Source organism: Prunus persica, chromosome G6 (genome assembly GCF_000346465.2).
Source record: "Prunus persica cultivar Lovell chromosome G6, Prunus_persica_NCBIv2, whole genome shotgun sequence".
Lineage (NCBI taxonomy): Eukaryota > Viridiplantae > Streptophyta > Magnoliopsida > Rosales > Rosaceae > Prunus > Prunus persica.
In genome coordinates this window covers 6,053,844-6,063,029 of record NC_034014.1, presented here as the reverse complement: position 1 = coordinate 6,063,029, position 9,186 = coordinate 6,053,844, and positions in this window count along the sequence as shown.

The following is a 9,186-nucleotide window of genomic DNA, read 5'->3' as shown; positions in this document are numbered from 1 at the left end:
AAAATAAGTATAAACTTAGGATGTTTAGGTTAATTAATTTATAAAATTTTATTTTTAGTAACTACATAATATATTTGGAGATTAATTAGTTGAATTAGCAATTATATTTTAATTAGTTTATTTATTTAATGACTGATTATGATTAAATATTTTAATTAACTTCATGAATTATATTACTTAATGAATAGTAATTCAATTTTCTCTTCTTCTTTTTCTCCTTTACTAATCAAAGTAATTAAAAAAGTGAAATACATACCATGCTACTTAAAGGGTGTAGCCTACCTGTTCATTAAAAAAAAAAAAATTAAAAAAATTAAAAAAATTAAAAAAAAAAAAAAAATGAGTATAGCCGTGCGGCTATACTATTTTTAATATAAAAAGGCGCCACGTGTCGACTTTTTAAAAAACACCGAGTATAGCCGTGCGGCTGTACTATTTTTTGGTCTTAAAAAAGGAGCCTCCAGCGATTAGGCGCCACGTGTCCCCAAAAAGTATAGCCGCCCGGCTAGACTATTTTTCAAAAAGAAAAATATAGTACAGCCGCACGGCTATACTATGTAAATATAGTATTTAATAAATAAATAAAAGAAAGAAGGACCCTCCAAGTTGCATTAGCTTGTACTTTATAGATATTAATTTGGTAGTTTAAACATATCCATATTTTTAAACTTTATACTTTTCAAAAAAAAAAAAAAAACACATGAACACTTCTCCCGACGAAATTTCGTCGGCAAAGATCTATGCCGACAAAATTTGCCGGATTAGGTTTCCCCCGACGAAAATATCTCTGCCGACGAAATTTCGTCGGGAAAGGTCTTAATTTTAAAAAATAAGTATAAACTTAGGATGTTTAGGTTAATTAATTTATAAAAATTTTATTTTTAGTAACTACATAATATATTTGGAGATTTAATTAGTTGAATTAGCAATTATATTTTAATTAGTTTATTTATTTAATGACTGATTATGATTAAATATTTTAATTAACTTCATGAATTATATTACTTAATGAATAGTAATTCAATTTTCTCTTCTTCTTTTTCTCCTTTACTAATCAAAGTAATTAAAAAAGTGAAATACATACCATGCTACTTAAAGGGTGTAGCCTACCTTTTCATTAAAAAAAAAAAAATTTAAAATTTTTTTTTTTAAAAAAAAAAAAATGAGTATAGCCGTGCGGCTATACTATTTTTAATATAAAAAGGCGCCACGTGTCGACTTTTTAAAAAACACCGAGTATAGCCGTGCGGCTGTACTATTTTTTGGTCTTAAAAAAGGAGCCTCCAGCGATTAGGCGCCACGTGTCCCCAAAAAGTATAGCCGCCCGGCGAGACTATTTTTCAAAAAGAAAAATATAGTACAGCCGCACGGCTATACTATGTAAATATAGTATTTACCACATGCATGGTTTGGACGATTCACCATGGCAATGAAGAACAATGGTTTCAAACAGTGCAACTCAGATCATACTCTGTTCTTGAAACATCAAAAAGGGAAGGTAACATCATTAGTAATTTATGTTGATGATATGATTATTACTGGGAATGATAAACAGGAAATATCACAGCTACAAGACTATTTGGCTACTGAGTTTGAGATGAAGGATCTAGGTGGACTCAAGTATTTCTTGGGAATTGAGGTGGCTCGATCGCAACAAGGCATATTTCTCTCTCAAAGGAAATATGTCTTGGACTTGTTGATGGACATAGGAATGCTAGATTGCAAACCTGCGGACACTCCTATTGTTCAGAATCATGATCTTGGAGAATATCCGGATCAAGTTCCAACTAACAAAGAAAGATACCAAAGGTTAGTTGGAAGATTGATCTATTTGTCACATACTCGACCAGACATTGCTTATGCGGTGAGTGTTGTCAGTCAATTTATGTACTCTCCAAGTGAAGACCACATGAATGCAGTTCTTCGGATACTTAGATATTTGAAGTCTGCACCTGAAAAATGACTTATGTTCTCAAAGCATGGTCATCTAAATATTGATGGTTATTCAGATGCAGATTGGGCAGGTAATGTAACAGATAGAAAATCCACATCGGGTTACTTCACATTCGTAGGAGGTAATTTGGTGACATGGAGGAGTAAGAAACAGAATGTAGTAGTTTTATCCAGTGCAGAAGCCGAGTTCAGAGGCATGACTAAAGGGATTTGTGAACTTCTTTGGTTAAGAAAGTTGCTTACTGAACTTGGGTATAAACCTACATCCACAATGAATCTCTTTTGTGACAACAAGGCTGCTATAGCCATGGCACAAAATTCGGTTCAACATGATCGTACTAAACATGTTGAGGTGGAAGTGTTTCAGTTTTCTTTTGTGAAATCCGAGGATCAATTGGCGGATATTTTGACAAAGGCAATTTCCAGTAAAGCATTCTACAATTCACTGGATCAGTTGGGCATTGGCGACATCTATGCACCAACGTGAGGGGGAGTGTTGGCGTGACTTGTGGATATTGACTTACTTTCCTTACACACCAAGAATTCCTATTATAATTGTAATTGATTTACTTTAATTCCTGATTTCCTACTGTAAATGGATTTAGGAATTTATTATTTACTTGCCCATTCAGGTTTTGTTGTATTATAAATATGACCTCCTACAAGGAGAAGAATACACAGAAAATTCCCACAAACAAATATTCTCTCATATTTTTCATATTTTAGCAGTCCTTTCCCATCCTTCCACAAATATGCGTCAGTTTGTTATGAGGTAGGGTTTTTGAAATCATTTGCTTTGTGGTGTTTGAAGCCACACCGAGTCCTCAAGTTCCTCAAGTTGGAGTTCTATTTAGACTTTCTTAGGGGTGCTTTTCTAGTTTTAAGACTTTCTCTCGATAGGCTGCTCGTTTTATAAGATACATTCTTCTGGACTTAAGTTTATTTTTATTTTTATTTTTTCAGTTTTCAACATGTTGTGTGTCTGACATTTCTATTAGTTATTAACATGTTATCGTGGCCTGCATCTTCCATTCTGCGGGGTTGATCTCATTCATCAAGGCTGGAGTAGGAAGGTTTCAAATGTATCACAACAAGGTTATGGGTCTGCACCTATCTTGCGTGAACAAGGCATGTATCTAGAAACATCTATATACCGGCCTGTTATTCAGGTTTTGATGTTGTTCTTAATCATGTCTTTAAACATGAGATGTACGATTTGTGCACATCAGGTTCTTCTTTTGGCCTTTTCTGACTTTTTGTGCTCATCAGTTTACAGAGAAGGTTGCACCAATGCTTCCCAAAAAGTATTCCCAGCTAGGGTAAAGCATCAAAACCAGTTTTCCTTCTTCTTTCTTTTGAGTGCTTATGCATATGGCATTGATGCTAGTGGTTCTTAGTGTCTTTCACTCTATTCTCATGTTCTTGCTTAATCAAATATTCATCGGCATGCGAAGTGAGATATGTAGGTAGAAGATATGTTGAGGAAGGTAAAAGTTGCATGCATGTGTCCAGTAATTGTCCTGTGGGTGGTCCATTCGCTCATCCGTCCACGAAATCCAATTCAGTTGTTCCAACTATATATCAGAAGCCCTCATATTCGTATTTGTATCAACTGTTTCTCAGTTGCCTATCATAATGTCACTATTAATTCGCGAGTTTGGATAGACAGACAGGAGTATGAAAGCCATCAGTTTTTGTTAAACACACAAGGCAATATGGGATGAAACCTTTTTCCTACTTAGTCACAATGATAAAGGTTTTATGTATTTTAGGGGTTATGTTTGAGGAATATGGGTTTGAAGTTTGGTATGTCTCAACCATAATTTATAGTCTTACTAATCTCCATGCATAAGCACATGATGCGTACTTTAAATACTAGAATCCTCCAAAATTTGGATTCTTGCTGTGTAAAGTTGGTTATGCTTAGGGTGTTAGAGAAGAACTATTGGTTAAGTGATCTCTTTGTTTTGCTCATAGCTTAGGTGAGTTGTTATTTTATCAGCCTAAAATTTAATTTAGCCCACCATGCCTACTAATAATAATCATGCCACGCTCACATCCAAAGACTCACAGGTTCATCACTCATCCAACAATACAATCAAGGAAAAGAAGATGAGACAAACTAATAAATTGAATTCTCTTTGACTATTCCAGGACATTCTTGTGTAGGACATCTCTCTAAAGTTCACTCTAAAATGAAAAGTATTTCCGTCTTGTTATTACTTTTTTAGCCTAATGCCAACTTCTTTTTATTTATATTTATATAATTTTTTTTAATGAATAGTCTATTGCTAATATTTTCCTCTAAGTGAAAAAAAAAGGGTTTTTAGGTCTAATAGTCCCCGAATTTTGATCTGATTCGCATTTTGGTTCATCAATTTCCAAAATCATTCCCATGATCCTTCAACTTCAATTTCGTTAGGACAAATGGTCATGTTGTCAATTTTGTTAACTTTTTCTGTTAAATACAGGGACAAAATGGTATTTTTGTATTAAAAAAAAGTTATTTTGTATTAAAAAACTAAAATAAATAAAAATAAAAATAAATCTCTCTCTCTCTCTCTCTCTCTCTCTCTCTCTCTCTCTCTTGATTTCTTCCCCCTCTGCCCCCCCTCAATTGAAGCCCCTGTATCATTTTTGTGATTTTGGAAGGAGAGAATAGCATAATGCGGGTTTTGAAACCCACGGAGAGGGTATCACGGAGAGGGGAGGAGGAGGGAATTTGGGTTGGGTTTTTGGATTTTGGGTTCGTTGGGGGTTGGAGGCCAATGGTCATAGGGGAAGGGAAAATCGAAAGGGAGGGCACGTTGGATGAAAGGCGGCTATGGGTTGCCCTCTTTGCTCTCTCTTCCTCTAATTTGAATCTTGAATATGCAGGTAAGCTTCCTTGTTCCTGATAGAGGGAGAGGAGAAATATGGGATGGGAGGGACAAGAAATTTCGGGAAGAAATCTGGATAGAGGGAGAGGGGAGAGAGATAGATTTATTTATAATACAAAAATACCATTTTACCCCTGCATTTAACATAAAAGATAACAAAATTGATAACATGACCATTTGTCCTAACGAAATTGATGTTGAAGGACCAGAGAACGATTTTGAAAATTGAGGGACCAAAATGCGAATCGAGTCAAAGTTTGAGGACTATTAGACCTAAAAACTCAAAAAAAATTAAATAAATAAAAGAACGTATTGGTATGCTACAATAGCTGCACTTTTTTTTTGGGTAAAAAAGGGGGCCAAAGCCCAAACAACACAAAAAGAACTACAAAACACTCATCCTTGGACGAGCCAAACTTCTGGCATCAGCAGCAAGGAGCTCAACAACCACACCAGGCGCAGAATCCAAAATATGTAAACCCAAGGGAAGATCATGGCTCATAGCAGCCAAAGAATCAGCAGCAAAATTCTGCTCACGAAAAATGTGCTTGACAGAGCAACACCACTCCTTCTGAATCAGCAGATAGCAACAATTGGTAATGCTAAAAAGAGGATGAGTATGGCTGGGAGGATTCAACAGAAGATCCACAGCAGACTTAGAGTCACATTCAACCTCCACAATACGAAACCCATCTTCCCAAGCTAAATGGAGCCCCCAAAAAATTCCCCAAAGCTCAGCCTCAATCACAGACCCAACACCCAAATTAACAGAAAACCCTTTAATCCAATTACCAGCATGATCTCTTAACAGACCCCCAGCTCCAATGTAACCACGAGCATGCTTACGACTACCATCAGAATTAACCTTACACCTCCCTGGCAAAGGGGCTTGCCAATGGAGATAGACTACACCTTGATGAAGAGGAGCAGAGATAGACTTAGTGGCAGCAAGCCAATCTTTAACATACTGCAGAATCACCTGCTGCGGCTCAGAGGGGAGCAAGAAACCATGTTCAAAAACAAACTTACAACGCCATTTCCAAATGAACCAAAGGCTAACAGCAAACACCAAGTTCCAAGCCAAACCAGTCATAAAAGATCTCTTGGAATGCAGATTATGGAAGAGCCAATCATCAAAATTAGGAAACAAGACACTAGAATCCTCAAACCAACTGCCAAACTGGTTCCAAATTAAAAAGGAAGAACTACAACCTTTAAACAAATGCTCAACAGATTCAACAGGATAAATGCAACGAGGACAAGAAGTAGAACATGCCATACCTCTACGGTGCCTTTGAGCATTAGTAAGGAGTTTCTTGTGACAAAGAACCCAAAGGAAGGTCATAACCTTCGGAGGCAAATGCAACCTCCAAATAAACTCCCAATGCCAATTAGAACCAGCCTCAATTGGACAAAGTAATTGATAGGCAGATTTAACAGAAAAGTTTCCATTAGAAGTAAACCTCCAAATGCACATGTCAGGGCCACTGTCAATGAAGCCAGCATGAATACTAGTAATCATCATCACAATATCAGGAGGGAGACACTCTTGAAGGCAGGCGACATCCCAAACACCCTCCTCCATAAAATCACTCACATTCAAATGGAGCATTTCTTCAGACAAATCAATGAGAGCATGACTTATAAGAGTACCACAACTCAGCCAAACATCAGTCCAAAACAAAATGGAATCACCAGAACCTACTCTCCATTTAACACCAGAGGGAAGAAGCTTGGCACCAAATAACACACCCCTCCAGCTGCTAGAGCAACTACGAAACTGATGCTCATTAATAGACAACATATCACAGTTTTTTAAATATTTAGCCTTAAGAACTTTGGCCCAAAGCCCATGATCATTCTGAAGGAGTCTCCAACCGGATTTAGCCAACAAAGCTTGATTCATCCAGGCAGCCTTTTTCACTCCCAAACCACCAGCGCATTTGGACTTACACACAGTTTCCCAGTTCACAAGATGCACCTTAGCCTTGTCAACGGCATGCCCCCAAAGAAAATTCTTATTTAACTGATCCAGCTTGGAACAAACAGAAGCAGGCAACATAGCAGTTTGCATAGAATATATAGGAATAGCAGAGGTGACTGATTGCAATAACGTGAGCCTGCCAGCCACAGACAAAGTGTGGCTTTTCTAAGAAGAGAGGCGTTTTTTAACTTTATCAATAATTTCCTGATAAGTATCTTTGGTAACTCTAGTGTGAATTATCGGAACACCAAGATACTTACCAAGGTTATTAGATAAAGGAGAACCACTAATAGAGGCAATATTCTGAGCCAAAACAGGACAGGTATTAGGGGAAACACAAACCATAGACTTTTCAAAACTGACCTTCTGACCAGAAATGGAGCAAAAATCATCTAAACACATCACTACAGCCTGCTCAATAGAAGCCTTCCCAAACAAAACCAAATCATCAGCAAAAAATAAATGAGAGATAAAGGGCCCTCCTTGACAAATCTGCACAGTCCTCCAACTCTGGTCAAGAACCTTTTGCTGAATTATATGGGAGAGCTTTTCCATACATAGAACGAAAATGTAAGGAGAAAGAGGGTCTTCTTGACGTATACCACACTTAGGAGAGAAATCAGCTGTTAACTCACCATTTAAAATAGCTTTATAGCGCACAGAACTAATACAATGCATGATGAGCTCCAAAGTTCTCCCTTCAATTCCAATTTCACAAAGAACCTCTCTAATAAAAGACCAACTTAAACGATCATAAGCTTTGGACAGATCAATTTTCCAAGCAATAAAACCCTTTTGACCTTTCGCAACCTTGAACTTATGAAGCATCTCCTGAGCAATCACAATATTATCAACAATATGTCTTCCTGGCACAAAGCTAACTTGAGTGGGGCTAACAATTTTAGTCATAATAGGACGAAGCCTAGAGACTAAAATCTTAGAGATCACTTTATAGAGAGTATTGCATAAACTAATAGGCCTAAGTTGAGCTATATTCAGAGGCCTTTCAACCTTAGGAACCAAAGCAATTAGAGTATCATTAAGGTGCTCAGGAAGAGAAGCTTTGCCGAAACAATCCTTAACAAGAGAAAGGATATCCTTAGAGCAAAGATCCCAATACTTTTGATAAAAAAGGGCAGGAAACCCATCAGGTCCAGGTGTTTTCAACCCACCAATAGCAAATAAACTACTATGAACCTCCACATCAGAAACCTCACCATTTAACCTTGTACACTCAGAGCGCTCAAGCTGAGGAAAATACTGGGGAAGAAGAGAATACTCACCAGATAAGCTAGGCTCACTAAACAGCCCATGAAAATAGTGAGTAACAATTTGTTTCATACCTTCTTTCTCAGAAATCCACACCCCAGCATCATTAGTCAACCCTTCCAATTTATTCCGGCGTCTTCTAATAATAGTAGAGAGATGGAAAAATTTTGTATTCCTATCACCTTCCTTAAGCCAAGTGTTTCTAGACTTTTGCAACCAGAACATCTCTTCTTGATCAAGGATGAGATTATACTCTGAAGTCAAATCAGCTTCCAACTGACTAAGGAAAGGATTAGGCTGCAAACATAAGCTTCTTTGAATACCAGCAAGCCGAGCCAAAATCTTTCTTTTCTTCTGAAAAAGACACCCAAACACCTGCTTATTCCAACGTTGCAGAGGCCAAATAAGACTAGCAGACTTCTGAGCAGCATGACCCGTACCAGAATTCCACAAACCAGAAAGGAACTCAGAAAAACTAGGATGACTTAACCACATAGCTTGGAATCTGAAAGGCATAGAATCCGTAGGAGGAAGATGGTTGGAAAAAAACTTAACCATGATAGGACAATGATCAGAATTCACTCTCGGAAGGTGAGAAAGGTGAGCTTCAGAGAACAAGAATCTCCAATCAATATTACAGAGACCTCTATCAAGCCGTTTCCAAATAACATCATCTTCACCCCTTTTATTACACCAGGTAAAATTAGCGCCAGAAAAACCCAAATCAATAAGATGATTCCTATCAATCCACTCAATAAAATGCTGACCACCAACATCCAAATTACCACCAAGCTTCTCCTCACCACAAATAATATCATTAAAATCCCCAAGCAACAACCAAGGTAAATTACAAACAGCTGCCAACCCATCAAAATACTTCCACAGAGAAGTTCTCACATTAGCACACGGACTGGCATACACTACTGTTAGCAACCACCTCTTAGCATCCATAGTAATTAAAGCAGTAATGGTTTGACTCGAATGAGCAACAACATGTAAGGAAACAGAATTACCATTCCAAAGAAGCCACACACCCCCAGAAAAGCCAATGGGATCCACAATATGATAATGGGAAAAACCCAAACTCTTAGCAACAGAGAG